General features: G+C 36.3%; 2 long non-coding RNA genes across 2 annotated transcripts; one reads left to right on the top strand and one right to left on the bottom strand.

Annotated features, from left to right (window-relative positions):
• Window positions 1-8,845: 8,845 nt before the first annotated feature.
• LOC127121268 (uncharacterized) lies at window positions 8,846-12,652 on the bottom strand. Its single transcript, XR_007803374.1, has 2 exons — window positions 12,350-12,652; window positions 8,846-9,488 (listed from the first exon to the last, which is right to left on the bottom strand). It is a non-coding gene; the product is annotated as an uncharacterized LOC127121268 (long non-coding RNA).
• On the top strand, window positions 11,261-13,592 carry LOC127121261 (uncharacterized). Its single transcript, XR_007803369.1, has 2 exons — window positions 11,261-12,385; window positions 13,125-13,592. It is a non-coding gene; the product is annotated as an uncharacterized LOC127121261 (long non-coding RNA).
• Window positions 13,593-15,846: the final 2,254 nt, after the last annotated feature.

The following is a 15,846-nucleotide window of genomic DNA, read 5'->3' as shown; positions in this document are numbered from 1 at the left end:
AGTTTTCAGTTCCTTGCGAAGCTCAAGGAATTGGCCTTTCATTTCATCCATCTTTTCATAAACGTTTGGGCCCTCAGATGGCTCAGAATGGTAGATGGTATCTTCGACCCTTGGTAGCGTGTGCACAACGGGAGGTGGCACTGAAAGGACCGGGCTGGATGCCGGCAAAGAAGCAAGAGTAGGGGCAAAACCCTCAGGTACAAAGTTGGCGGGCATTCCCCAAGGGAACCCGACTGACATGGATGGTGCAAAGTGAGCAATTGCAGCAGGCACAGTAGAAGTTACGACCTCAGAAATGACCGTCCTTTGGGGAGGAGTTGATGGCGTTGGAGAAGACTGGCTCTGGGCAGCCAAGAATGACTCCATCAAGGCAGTCAATCTGGCTACTTCCTCTTTCAGCTCGCGGTTCTCTTGTTCTAGATGATCCATCAGTCTCGAAGAATTGGCTCTGGTGTAGTACCGGTGAGTCAGCTTGTCTTCAAAATAAATGAAGAGCACAGAGTTAGACCAATAGGACAAGAAGTCTGGAGAAAAACCTACTTATGCACATGATGCATGCAATGCTTGTGCATATGATTTGTTTTTATTTCAGAGGAACTTTAGAGTTCTGTTTGCAGATTTTGGGAAATATTATATTTGTATCACATATGGAAACATCTTATCGATAATATCTGGAAAATATATTTTTACACCAAAGAAGTACAACATTGGTAACCAAGATACAATATAAGAGAAAAGGAAAATAATCATCCTATGGATCCCTAGAAACAATCATCTAAAGCTCGGGACACATGAAGATAAGATGCACGAAGCCTCTTCACATCCTCCTCATAGGCTGCCTCCATATCTGCCTTCTCTTTGGCGAGTCGATCGTACTTCCTCTTCCAGAACCTAGAAGACTGAGGAAGTAGAGAAGTCCATGCATCATTAGGATCATCAATGACCTAATGTTCAAGAAACTCAATCAAAGCATCCTTCTCCTTAATCTGCTGAAACAACTCTTCACGTTTGCGGATCCAAGCACGTGAACAGTCTTCATCTCTCAACTCCTCTACTCCTTGATCAGGGAGGGTTGATGGCCCAACCATGACCAAAGATGTAGGTCTCAGATACTCGTAAGGCATGAGATACTCAGACGCTCTCTTCCTAACCCAAGCAGTGTAAGGCTCCAAAGCGACACAGTTCTTCGGGCCTAGCTCCTTCCTTCCCTTCCTATGAATCTTGCGCCAAGCGCGGACCACCCTAGCTCTCAAGCCTTGGGGATCTTTACCCTCCTGAAAGAACACACCCTCTAGCAGAATGTTATTGGGTTTATCCTTTAGGGGGAACCCAAGCTGACGACGTGCCAAAATAGGGTTGTAGTTAATCCCACCACATGTACCAAGAAGAGGTACATTGGAGAATTCGCCACAAGAGTCGATAATCTGCACACCATCATACACACGGTTGTACCAAGAGATATCATCATTAGTGAGAGACATAAGTCTCGTGGACCACCGTAGACATCCCTTATTCTCCTTGAAAGCGACCGTCTACGGTAAGTGAGAAATAAACCACTTATACAATAGAGGAAAACAACACACAATGGCACCACCACCCTTTGCATTCCTCGTATGCAAAGAAAAATAAGTGTCACCCAACAGAGTCAGAACGGGATTAAGAGTAGCAAAAAATCCTAATAGCGTTCACATCCACAAACTTGTCTATGTTGGGGAATAACACTAACCTATAGATGAGAAGTACAAATATGGCCTCAAAGGCGTCATCACTCATGGCCTTCCCATACACAGTAGCTTGAGAAATGAGGAACTCAAAAGGGAGACCTTGAATTCCACCTTTGGTAGTCATATGAGCACCAACCAGAGATTCATCTATATGCAACAGATCAGCAATCTCTCGAGAAGTGGGAATTCTCTCCAAGCCACTGAACGACAACTGGTCTAGAATAGGTATACCCACAAGGTAGGCATACTCCTCAAGCGTAGGCAAAAGCTGAAAATCCAGAAATGTGAAGCTATGGTACAAAGGATCATAAAACTGCACCAATGCACTCATCAAACCTTCATCCACCTGAGTAGTCAGAAGAGGAAGAAGCTTCCCAAAACGAGCCTTGAAACCCAAAGGATCTAATACATAGGATGTCAAAATCCTTAGCTCTTTCAAATCTGGTTGTCTGAAGCTGTACTTCTTCGTATTCCTTCTTTGTCTTTCCAAGTATGAGAATTTGCAAATAGACCTCTTAAGTTCCTTGAAAATTTTCTTATTATTTTGATGATATGGATGCAAATGGGTGCATGAATGCATGAATGCAACAATCACACTCAAGGATCAAGCAAAGCACACCAAACAAAGGTCATGGGATGGATCATGGCATCCTTAATATCAATCATCCATTTTGGTGGATTATGGTCTACACCTTATCAACACCCAAGTTCCATTGATATTAAGGATACATGAACGGATCAACCACGAATCAAGGGTTTGTTGCAAGTCACGAGCATGGAGTCTCGGTTAAGAACCACCCAAAGGGAGTGTACTAGGGTTTAAACCTGCCAAACATGTTCTATAAGTGGTTCCCATAGTCATCATCCCATCTTTCGGATATTATCGGAGAAACGACTACTCGTATTCCAAAAATATTCTCAAGAGAGACTCTTATGAGTGTAGTATCACGTAACAATCGTATCGAATCTTACACTTGAACGACTTTCGCACTACATCCTAAGAATAGGCCAAGATGGGCTTGGTAAACTAAGGTCCTTGGCTTCTAAGGTCTATATTGGAAAGAGTAATGTCTAACCACAACTACTTGTGTGACATTATTGATCCCAACATGACCTCCACCAAGTGAATGGACTTGCAAGTCAACTTGCTAAGGAATAACTCCACACAAGTCAACAAGACTATGCCATTCTCCTATCCTAAGTGCACTCGAGTTCGGGTATAGAACTCATCTCACAAAGATCACCAAGCATACAAGGAATTAATATTCAAGCAATTCAATCATTACATACAATACAGTAATCCCAAATTGCACAAAAATATGTCACAAAACAATATACAATACAATACAACACAATAAGAAAAGTAGGCAAAACCCACTAGGCAAATGCATTTCCCCAGTAGAGTCGCCACTTTTCTGTAGCGGGGTATTCATTACCATTAGAGATATTGACTAAATCCAAGGTAAACCATACAAGTCGAGTCACCACCGCGCTTCTATTTATCCAAAGGAATGGTTAGAAAGCGAACAAAAACCTAAAAGTTTTATCGAATCAAAAACTAGTAAAAATGTCAGAGATCTGGGTAAGGGGGTTGGTTATGCAATGAGAAGGTTTTAAGCACCCAAAACATCCTAGGTACTCATAGGGAGCCCTTTTCACATTTGTTGTAAGGTTGGTATTTTGTGAAAATTTATTTGTGCAAACATGATTGAAGAGATGAGAGAAGAATATACAAATTTATTTATATTTTGTGTTTGAATGGATGAACCCATTGCCTACGTACCATCTTAAAAAAGATTAGGATCAAAACCTCGTACTTTGGGGTAAAAACCTCAAAATGAGTTGGTGAATTGATTGGTCCAAAAGCCTTAAGGTCTTTTGTTATCCAAGGGAGAAAACTCAATCCCAAAACCACAAATCCACCATGTGAGGATAGCTTCAACATGCTAGTGAGGGGTTAACCCTATAATAAGCATGGAAGACTCATTGTCCATCACTAAGGATATAGGAGAGTATTACGTCTACCTCAAGGATAACTCAAACCTAATAGCTAAAGGTTATGAAAAGTTTTGATTAAGCAAGTGGCCATTGAAACCACAAAAAGATATTTGAATGGGTTATATTTACCAATGAAAAGTATTTACAAAATGGTCCAAGTTGACTTAAAGATTCAATTCAAAATAAGTATCATGAAAAGAAAGTTTGAAGATCAAAAGCATAAGGCTTAGGTTTCTAATGTTTGAAAACAAATGTTAAATGTTTGCACAAAAAGTTTTGGCTTTGGTTAGAGTGGAGAGAAGAAGAAGAATGGCTAAAGTCCTAAGCAATACAAGAGATGAGGGATAATAAACAAAACCATAAATGGAGTTCCTCTCTTGAGAATATATTGATGATCCAAGTAGCTCCCATCCTTTGGAATAAGCAATCACAATAATGGTAAACTCAAGCAATCAACAATCAAATGAAGCTCTTGGAAAGTTTCTCAATGTATCTTGGATCTCTCTCTCTTAGAAGCTCATGGCAATGGTTCCTCAATTTGGCTCAATGTTGGAATCCCTAGCACAAGAACACACACACATCAAAAGGTTCTATAAAACAAACAAAGAATGGACAAGAAGGAGTTTAGAATTTGGTCCTTTCAAAGTCATCTTCAACATTAAGCATTCTAAAGGCATGAGGCCTAGTTGCTCTTTGACATTTAAGCACTCTAAAGGCATGAGACCTAGTTGCTCTTCAAACTTCATTTTGCTTGGGTAAGGCCCTAATATCTAATTCCATTTTTTCCAATTCTTTTGCATTTGGTTCTCAACAAACAAACAAAACACAAGCACAAAAGATATATACACAATTATATGCTCAAGTGAGCAAAAGGAAAATGGCATTAACATAAATATGTGCTCCAATGAGCAAAGGAAACAACAAATGAATAATATGTACAAGAATAATAAATTGCATAAATGTAAAGTGCAAAAAGTAAATGTTAATGGTTAATAGTTAGTAGTTAGTGTGCCATAAGGCAAATTTAGCGCTATGTTAAGCAATCGTAATTGGACTTATGTAGAAGTCACAACTATCTGAGGCCGGTCAATAATAATGTAGGCAACAACACAAGTTAGAAGTCTTGATTAGTGAACCAAGTTCCAACAACTTGCCATGCCAAAAAGAAAATGGGAAATGATCTTGTATTGGTTTAAGTCCTTTGCATGATTTAGGAAACAACCTATCCTTAATGCAAAGCCATTCATTTGATCAATTGATCAAGATGAATTAGATTTGAATCAAGGAAGATTAAGTCTCCCTAATCAATGCTAACTTATCAACCTTTAACTCATTGATCAAAAAGAAAAAAAAAAGAAAAAAAAAAGAAGAAGAAGATGGATAATGGAAATGGAATGAATAAAGTGCATTAAATGAAATGGAATGTACCAATCAACAAATGTTGACCAATGACATTGAGGATCATGGTCAAACAACCAAAAACAAAAGTGAGATGAAGATTGGAAGTCAAGAAATGAATAAAATATTTTTGGCATTTTTTAATATTTAAAATAAACTTGAATTAAAATATTTAAGAAAGGTTAAACTTCAAAATCACTTCAAATCAATTTTGAAAAGTCCAAGTGATTTATCCTAAGTTCAACAAGGTCAAACAAAGTTTGACAAAAAATTTCAGCATTTTTAAAAGTCAGAAACTATTTTTAACCAATTAAAAATGAATAAAAATGACCTAATTGAACTAAAATCTCAAATAAATCTCAAATCAATTAGAAAATTGATGAGAATATTTTTCTTAGATCCATCATCATTCAAAGAGGTTGGGAAAATATTTTTGTATTTTTTGAATATCAGAAACTATTTAAAATAAATTAAAAATAACCAGAAAAGAGAAAATTCACAAAAAATATCAAATGATGAAATAAAAAATATTAAAAATGATTTTTAGAAACTAGAATTTAAGTGGAGAAGAATTCAATTGGTCCCATATTTTTGGATTAAAAATGAAGATGTTATGAATTTTTGAAGTTTAATGAAATAAAAGAAATAAAATGGAAATTAAGAAAATCAGAAAAAAGGAGAGGCGTCTGATCAAGCCTCATTAATTGACGTGGCTGATCAGACGCTCCACATGCGCGCGCTCATGGTAGGCTCCAGTCAAAGCGAAACACAAAGCATTTAATAAAGTCATAACATCCAAAGGCTGGGATTAAATCTGGAAATGAGATCCAATGGTCCAGAGCTCATCCACGTGGGGACGGTGGTGGAAACCACCGTCTTCTCCAGCGAGACTCACCGCTCTGGCCAAGATATGCAGGTTTTCAAACCTTCATTAAAATGCACGATCCATATACCAAATTAAAGCTGGGGTGATGTACATCACCCCTGTAACCTTGAATTGTACTCAATCTTTCTATAGAATAAGAAATCTGAGCTGGAAGATTCAGGAACATAAACTGAAGTTCATCCAAACACAAAATCAAAGCCACCACTGGCTTGCCTCTCAAGTGAGGACTTTAGAAAACACACTGGCCAGGCAAATAGATCAAGGAACAAAGAGATTCGAAGCAAAAACCAATTGAACCATACCTTTGGAGTGTGAAGTTTTGAGCTCCTTTCCTTGGTCCTTTTGCAAAACAGAAGTTCAATGGATCATATGATAAAGGTTTAGGAACTTTAGATATGAAAATTCAACCAAATGTAATTTAATTTCAGATCTGAATTTTTGGAGAGAAATGAACTAGTTCCTTTAGGTATGGCTAGGGATTCAATCTTGCAGCATTTCAAGTGCCTTCAGGTTGGTTTATGATGGAGGTATGCACCTCTATTTATAGCTGGAATTGGCTGAACAAGTGAATTTTCTCGTGTGCATGGCAAGTGGATTTTCCTTGCATGGGCTTGCATGATCATGTAGAAGGCCCAAACTCAATTGCATTTGCATGCTGATGACCAAACAACTTGAAATGGACGTGTAGTTGGCAAGGCAATGGCTTGTGCAATGAGTTTCAACATGTTATGCATAAATGAGCCTAAAACTTCATCTCTTCAAAAATGCCACTTGAAAATTGAAACATAGGCATGTGGGTAATGGTTGGAAAGGTATTAACATAAGGAACAAATGTTATGTTGGCCAAAAACTCATTTGAAGTGTGGAAATTTATGAAAACAGGCCATGAAGTTTATAGTGCAAAACATGCCTTTGAGACTTTTGCCAAATTGGACCAACTTCAAGCCCCTCTGTTTTGATGATGAAAGCCTCAAATGGAAAAACCTCCAACCCAAAAGTTGTATAGCTTTTCAAGACAATCAAAATGGACTTAAAGTGTGCATCATTTGGATATTTGATGAAAGAGTTATGGGCATTTGAAGTTGGGCTTTTTTGCCTTTCAATGCATTTGGTCCAAAGTGACCTATAATGCTTTGCATTATCACATGTATTTCCTTTAAGATTATGAAATTTTGTTCAACATAACATTTGAAGTGGACATCTTAAACTTTCCAATGCATTTTATCTCACCTCAAAATCATAAAAAATGAATGAGTTATGTTCTTGGGAAGTTGACCCAAAATTAGGGTTTCAGTCAAAATGACCTATAATGTCTTAGAATGGATGATGACCTTCCAAGCTTCAAATCAATTTTTGATGAACATGAAAGTTGCTCATATTGTCCTCAATAACAGTTTTTCTTTTGGGATCATCTCCATTTGACCAACACATAAAAAGTTAGGTCTCAGTGCATTTCAAAATAGTCAGATGAATTGACTGATCAACTTCTCAAGTCCATAACTCATATCTTAATGAATTGATGATTGAGGACACTCAAATAAGTTCAAATATGCATGAAATTATTAAATAAATAACTTCCCTTGATTGTATTTAATCACGGGTTGAGGTTGCTTCATGAGCAAGGCACACTTGGTACACAAATGAATTAGGGTTTCCTTGAGAAACAAACCTCAAACCCTTTGACTTGCTTTGATCAAAATGATGAATTGAGATACTAGGGAGGCATATTTGATGAATTAGAGCTTTGGGAACCATTACCATGCTTGCTTTCATCCTCACTTGGCCATATCTTTGCACAAAGGATCTTCTAGAAGCTTTTGACCTTGTGATTGCTCAAGCTACAAACAAGAAATGTTAGTGACATATTTTTGTGCTTTTGGTTAGTAGATAAAATAAGAAAAGCAATAATATACAATTCAAGCATGCTTGGTGATCTCAAACCACTCACAAGGAGTCCCATCCAAAGGCAAAGGGAACCAATATCCACATGATCCTTGAGGCTTTGCAAATGCAATGTTATGATGCCATGAGGGATCTTAGGGACAAAATTGGGGTCTTACACTTAGTAGTCAGACTAAAAGCTTAGAGTATTCAAACTAGGATTAGAATCAACTAACTTCTACACATTTCTAGGATACGATTATAATTGTTCCCTAAAATCAACCAACAAATTCGTAGTTTTCTACCATGAACTACAGAGCTCTGGTTTTCTTATTGCGCTATGAGAATACGTAGGCACGAGGGTTCAAATCCTTGGCGGGCACAATAATTTAAAATTTATTTTTCCCCCTTTAATCAATCGCAAGTAACCTTTAGATAATAACATCCATTCGCAGAAAGAAAAATTAAAATGGGTCCCGTTGAGTACAACAGATGTGAGTGATGCTAATCCATTCCCTTTTCATAACCGACTTTCTTACCCGTTTCTCTTCCCCTTGGGTTTTATAGATATTTTCCCTTTCCTTTGGAATAAATAAAGTTTGGTGTAGACTTTGTTGTGTTTCGAGCGTGCGATGCGCTCGAACATTTTTCACGGTGCGACAACAAGGTAGGAAATTAAAAACTAAAAGAAAAACAACACAAACAAGTTCATTAATTTCAAGCAAAGAAACTACCAAAGGGGAGCATTCTTGAGAGCTAGATATTACTCTTCCTTGGATCATAGTACCAAAAGGGAAATGAACTTAAATAAATTAAAACTGAAAACTGAAAATGATGGGTTGCCTCCCATTAAACGCTTATTTAAGGTCACTAGCTTGACTCTTTCGTCAAAGGTTCGCCAAGCACTAGAGAACATTTTTATGGTGCTATTTCACCTCCATTTGCAAACATATTATTCATAATAAATGTGCAAATATTCCAGATCTTTTATTTTTACATCTCCATTTGCAAACACCTTATTCACAATAAATGTTCCAGACCATCTTGATTTTAACTTTCCTAGAAACAACTTTAGTCGAGAGTTGTATAATAAAACCTAATGTCCTACCTGAAACTCTCTTTTCACTAATTTCTTATCATGATACCTTTTGGTTCTCTCTTTATAGATCACACCATTCTCACATGCTCTCAATCTAAACTCTTCTAAATCATCCAACTTCAACAATCTCTTTCACCCTGCTGCTTTTTGATGTAAATTCAAGAACTTGAGTGCTCAATATGCTTTATGTTCCAACTCCACGAGTAGATGACAATCCTTCCCATAAACCAAAATATATGGTGATAATCTGAGACGACTCTTAAATGTTGTTTTATAAACCCATACAACATTGACTAGCTTTTTTGACCAACCCTTTATGGATGTAGATACTATCTTTTCTAAAATTTGCTTAAGCTTCCCGTTCGAAACTTCCACTTGTCAGCATGTTTGAGGGTGACATGGACACTTTATGCTTCACATTATAGTTGACCAACACACTCTCTAAGTATTTGTTGCAAAAGTGTGTCCCCTATCACTAATCAACACTTAGGGGATTCCAAACCTGGCAAAAGCATTATTTTTCAAAACATTAGCAACGAATTGGGCATCATTATCAACACTAGTGATTTCTTCAACCCATTTAGTAACATAATCAACACAAAGAAAAATGTAAACATTATAGTTGGATGGGGGAAAGGAACCCATGAAGTCGATTCCCCAACAATCATAAGGTTCAATTTCTATTATGCCTTTAAGCGAAATTTGATCTCACTTTGAAATATTACATGTTTTCTGGCACTCTTTGCATTCTTACACGTATGACTCACAATCGTTGAAGAGTGCCCACCACCAGAAATTGATTTGAACTATCTTTTTTGTTGTTCTTTCGCCACTAGAATGGCTTCCATAAGCTAAGCTATGGAAGTGACACATAATGTTCCTGACTTCTTTTCCCGAAACACACATGCGTATAAAGCCATCATTACTGACCTTAAACAGATAACAGTTAGGCTCTTTGTAAAGTGTTTTTTATACTGCCAAGTATAGTCCCCTGACACACTTTTCTAGCCTTATAGTTGTCCATATCAGCAAACCAAGAGTGTTCATTGATTTCCATTAAGTGTGTCGTACCTCAAAAAATGAGAACACGACGCTCACAGGGTGGACTAACAGAGTCACCATCAAACTTTATTTATTCCCAAAGATCTAAAGGGAAAATATGGATAAAACCCATACATTAAGGACAATGATATTGTTCGTCGCAACCAAATCAGGGTCTGGGAGTCGATTACGCTAGGGAAATGTATTAGCATCCCTCACATCCGTTGTACTTAACGGGAACCGTTTGGTTAGTTGTGCGCGTTAGTGTTAGGTTAGAAATATTAGGCTTCTCGAGTTTAAAAAGAAAAAAGGGATATGACAAAAAGGTTTATTTTTTATTAAGGTGCCTGACGAGACTTTGAATCTCGCTCCTACATATCTCCAAGTGCAATGGATAACGCAAGGCTACGTAGTTCTGGGTAGAAAATGTTTCTTTGTTGGTCGATTTTAGCGAAAGCTATTTTGTCTCAATTGACGGAAAAATATTACTTGCTACCCAAAACAAGTGAGGAACAGGAGTTTGCATCACATTAAATGTATTTCTACATATCAACATTCACGGAAAATCGTCACTTATCTCAGCTCATATGATTGTGGATGAAGCATTGTTTTGCATCGTCTTGAGACAAAATATATTTTGTTTGAAAAAGGTTTTTGAAGATCGCACGACGGCGAGAAAAGATTTTGATTGGTTGGATTGTTTTTGGGTTGGAAGCAGAGTATTTATGACTTGCAAGCTTTTACAACTTGGGTCTAATACTCGGAACTATGAGTGGAACTTTCACCTAGGTAGTCTTTTCTTTCTAATTTGTTATGAAAAAGGTTTGAATATTTACAAGTGTTTTGAAGGGAAGACGGACACTTATGGCTTACAAGCTCTTACAACTTGGGCCTAGTGTTTGGGACTATGACTAGACCTTTCACCCAGGTAGTCTTTTTCTTCCAATTTATTAAGAAAGAGAGACACATTTGAAATTTGAGCGAAAGACGAGTATTTATGACTTACAAGCTCTTACAACTTGGGTCTAACACTTGGGATTATGACTGGACCTTTCACCCAGGTAGTCTTTTTCTTTCAATTTTGAAATGGTCAAAGTTTATTAGTCATTTTGAATTTATTTGGAAAATGGCTTGATGTTGGATCAAGCATTTATTTGTGTTATGAATAAAATGGAAATGATTTGAAATTGGAGTGGATGGGAAATGACGAAAAACTTGGTGTTGACCAAGGGTTTTTGAAAACGGAACTTGGTGTTCAACCAAGTGTTTTTATTTTTGAAATATTGATCTTATCAAGCCATATTGTCTTGTTTAATCAAATGTCTACATGAAAAATCATACAATCAAGTGTGACATATAATCAACATAATTAACAACTAGTACACAAAGACATGCAAACAATTACACGTTCAAGCAAAGATCAAACAATTCAAACCGAACATGAGTCATAAATACTGCCAAATGCTAAGTCTTAAGGGGAACTCAATGGTCTTTCAAAAAATCTAATTGGATGAGACAAAACCCTAATGCATATCTCTAAATTATTAAACTATATTTATTTTATTTGGCTTTAATAAAATAAAATAAAAGGTTATTGCAAAAAAAACTCAATTTTTTCTATTTTTATTATAAAAATTTGATCCCTTTTTTCTATTTGTTATTCTCTTTATTTTTTTAAAACTAAACAAAAAAACCAAAACAAAGTAAAATAAAAAAGGGGATAGGTCTGGGGGTGTCTTAAATGAAAAGGGGAGGTGAAGGCCCAAAGAAATATCAACCCAGACTTTAAGTAAGTGGGCACGGATCAGGAGATCTATTTGGACCTCAACTGACCCGTCCCCAACTCCACAAGGCAATGGTTCAAGCGAACTCTAGTACTGAAAGTGCAAAAAAAAAACAATCCGCTTATCCCTCCTCTTCTTGCTTTTAACATCATTTTCTCCGCTTTCTCAAAACAAACATCAGTGTCCAAAACAACAAAACGTTTGATCATCATTCAAAATAAAACCAATTAAATCAAAAACAAACAATCTCTCCTCTTTCTATATCGTGAATCAAAGACCCCCCCCCACACACACACACACGCACACGAAAAGAGAAACGAGCAACCTACTTCATAACCCAAAAGAAAATCCGAACCAAAAGCCTCAAACCCTTTTCTATATTGTGGCCTAAATCTCAATCGATAGAAACAAGCAAAATATAACAACATTCAAATCAGTCATAGAAAAGATTCATCTTTATCAAATCAAACAAGTTCAAGAAAGTAGACAAATACATATAATGAAGATGATGAGGAAAAATGATCTGACAGAAAAATACCTCTCCAAAAGTTCTTGGAGGGACGAAAATGTTCGGGTAAATCCTTCGTCTCTCTTTAGCTTTCTTTTATGCCCGTATTCTTCTTCTATGCTTACACCGTTGTTGTTGTTCTAATTAGGTTCTAATTATTTTGCTGTGTGTATATGACTTCGTGAATGGGGTTTTGTAGTTAACAACATGATTCTGGTTTTCTCACCAAGGTTTATCAGTGTTCTTGTTGTAGAGTCTGTTACGGTTTTGTAATGTCCTCTTTCTCTGATATGCTATTGTTGTTTTATAGTGGAGAATTAGGTTTGAGATGCTAGGATAAGATCAAATTATGTTTTGATGAAAATGGAAATAATGCAGAGGAATCAAAAGTGTGTCTGTTTGTGTTTTTGAAATTTTGGTGAAAAAAATATCAATGTTACTGTATTATTGCTTGTTATGGTAAATTCTGCATTGTTGTATCAAAAATGCAAAATGTGTTTGTTAGCACTTTGGTGAAAGATTTTTTGCTATTGTATCTTTACAAGTGCAGTGATTTTTTGTTGTTCAAGTCTTGTCCTTTCATCATTTTTTACTGCAGTAACTTACTTTTATTTTTCCTCTTTTTTTTTTTAATTCTGGATGATTTTGATTTTGCTCCATTTGTCTCTTGTTACCAAGTGGAAAATTGTATGACTTGTTTTGATTTTGGTGTGATTGGGGTATGAATTGATATGCCTTTTTTTGTGTTCTAGGTTATGAAACTTGGGCTCATGTATATTTGACATGTTGGTTTGTATGCTACTAGGTTCATGGTAATGGTCAAGGATGCTTGGAGATTGACTTGGCAAAGGAATACAAGGATGGATCAAATAGGATGGCATGAAACTTGGAGTTGAAGAAAAGATGGTCATGGAGCCAAAGTTAATTGAAGTGAAATTGCACTATTTTTTAGGAGCTAGGTCTTAGATTCACCTTTTTTTCCTTGTTGGAACCTTGTGATATGCTTGAATCAAAATTCAAAGTGTTGTAATAAATCTTGCATTCCCATTGATTTTCCTTGTATTTTGGCACTTGCTTGACTTGTAATGAAAGTGTCTTCTTTGTATGGAAATGTTCACAAAAACTTGGCTTGATTATGGATGGATAAAAGTTAATGAATACGTTGAAAGTTATGCAAAATCAATGAATATGACTTAGAATATGAATGAAAGATATGTAATATGAATGAATATGGTTTAGAATATGAATGAAAGTTATGTAATGTTAATGTGAATGTTGGATGCTATTAGAATGAAATTGAAAGTGAAGTGATTTATGAATGTGAGTGATCATGAATGAAGTTCCCTTGGCTTAAGAATATGAATACATGCCTTAAGTTAGTAATGAAACGAGATTTGGAAAATACTTGTAATTTCTTATGACCTTCTTAATTGAAATGTTATTCAACTCTACTTCATCTCAAATATTTAATTTCTAAAACATCCAAAAACCAAACTTAAACACAAGTCCGACTTTAAGAATATATGGAAGTAAAATGGTACGAGATTTAGATAAAAGAGGGAAGTTCAAAAGTGACCTTGAGCTTAAGCAAAATGAAAGTGAACTTGAAACAAAGCCCAACAAATCCACAAAGGCTCTCTCCCTTGTGTCTTAACCAATGATGACATACACATCAATCAAAAATCTCTAAATGATGCATGAACTGGTCAAGAGACAATTACACAGTCTAAATGATGCATGATGCATGACTATATGCTAGGAGAATATGCTGATGAATGATTTTGAGTGGGGCAAAATTTAGGTAATGACAAAGTGCTTACTCGAAAATTCTTTATTGATTCTCATTTCCTTCTATGTTACTTCCTCATTATCTAATCGGGACAAGTGATTGCTACCATGTTTTCAACACTTTTCTTATTACTTATTTCCAATTCAAACTTGTGTAGCAATACTACCCATCAAAGTAACCATGGCTTTGAATCTCCTTTGTTGAAAAGGTACCTTAATGCTGCATGATTGTCGTGCCGCGAAAAACTACTTGGAGCACTCGCATGCTCGGGTGATAACATAATCTCCACTGAACTTTATTTATTCCAAAAGAAAAGGAAAAATATCAATACAAAAATTAAAAGAAAAAGAAAATTGTTTTCACAACCAAATTCGAGTTTGGGAGTCGATTATGCGAGGGGAAGGTATTAACATCCCTCACATCTGTTGTACTCAACAAAAACCATTTAGTTAGCTTTGCGAATAGAATATTTGCTTTTGTTATTTTTTTCTTCTGATTATTAAAAATTAAAAAGGAAAAAGAAAAAGATCACAAAAAAGTTTTTATTAGGGTGCTTGACAAGACTGTGGACCTTACTCCTACGTATCCACAGGTGCGATGAGAAATTCAAAGCAATGTAGTTCTGGGCAAGACAAACATTATTTTTGGTGTATTTTGTTATAATTCCTGACGAGACGTTGAATATCTCTCCTACGTATCTCCAGGTGCGATGGAGAATTCAAAGCTACGTAGTTCTGGGTAGAAAATGTTTGTTGGTTGGTTGATTTTAGCGAAGGGTACTTAGTCACATTCGGGGAAACATTCCTTACTACCCAAAACAGTGGAGAAAAGGGACGTTTTCATCACAACATAAAAGATAGACATATTATCTTTGTGGGGAAAAGTCGCTAGCTCACTCACACATATAATGACGAAGCATTATTTTGCATCCTTTTGAGACGAAACACCTTTTATTTATACAAAGGTTTGACAACGCGTTAAGGAGGAAAATGAGTTTGATTGATTGAGTTTATTTTAGTTGGACGATGAATGCCCGGTAAGTCTAAGACGTATGCCTCGGGGCCGATTATTCAAAGTAACAAGGAATATGTACTCCCATTTCCTTTTTTATCCAAATGTTTATGAAAATTTGTTTGCAGAAGATGAATTCTCAATAAGTTCAATACGTGTGCCTCTGGGCCGATTATTTAAAGTATCAAGGAGTATGTACCCATATGTCCTTATTCATCCTAATTTGGTTAAGTGTTTTATGCCGGAAGACGAATGCTCGGTAAGTCCAAGATGTGTGCCTCAGGGCCGGTTACTCAAGGTATCAAAGAGTGTGTACCTCTAAGTCATTTTCTTTCAATTTTATTAAGAAAAATATTTTTGACAAATTGGTTTAGAATCGATGGTGAAATGGTTGAAAAATGATGAGAGTCGCGAATTGTAGCGCAAGGTTGAGAATTCAAGCGCGAGGGCGCGAACTATAACGAAAAAGCGCGAATTAATGCCACAAATTGCACGAAGTGTGATATCACATGCACACACGCAACGAAATGAAAGGACGACAATGTGCGTATAACAATCATAACCAGCATGCATTCATTACAAGTAAATCAAAAAGTAAATGTGCGTGTGAAATTAAATGCAACGTGAGGACGCAGATTAAGTTCACCTAACATGAAGGTGCCAACGTAGAATTCAAATTCGATTTAAATGAAATGTTGCATGCTATCACAAGTCGAACAAAAAGTTG

The sequence above is a fragment of the Lathyrus oleraceus genome, chromosome 1, assembly GCF_024323335.1.
Source record: "Lathyrus oleraceus cultivar Zhongwan6 chromosome 1, CAAS_Psat_ZW6_1.0, whole genome shotgun sequence".
NCBI lineage: Eukaryota > Viridiplantae > Streptophyta > Magnoliopsida > Fabales > Fabaceae > Lathyrus > Lathyrus oleraceus.
Note: the sequence above shows the minus strand (reverse complement) of the source record. Positions and strands in the feature narration are given on the sequence as shown.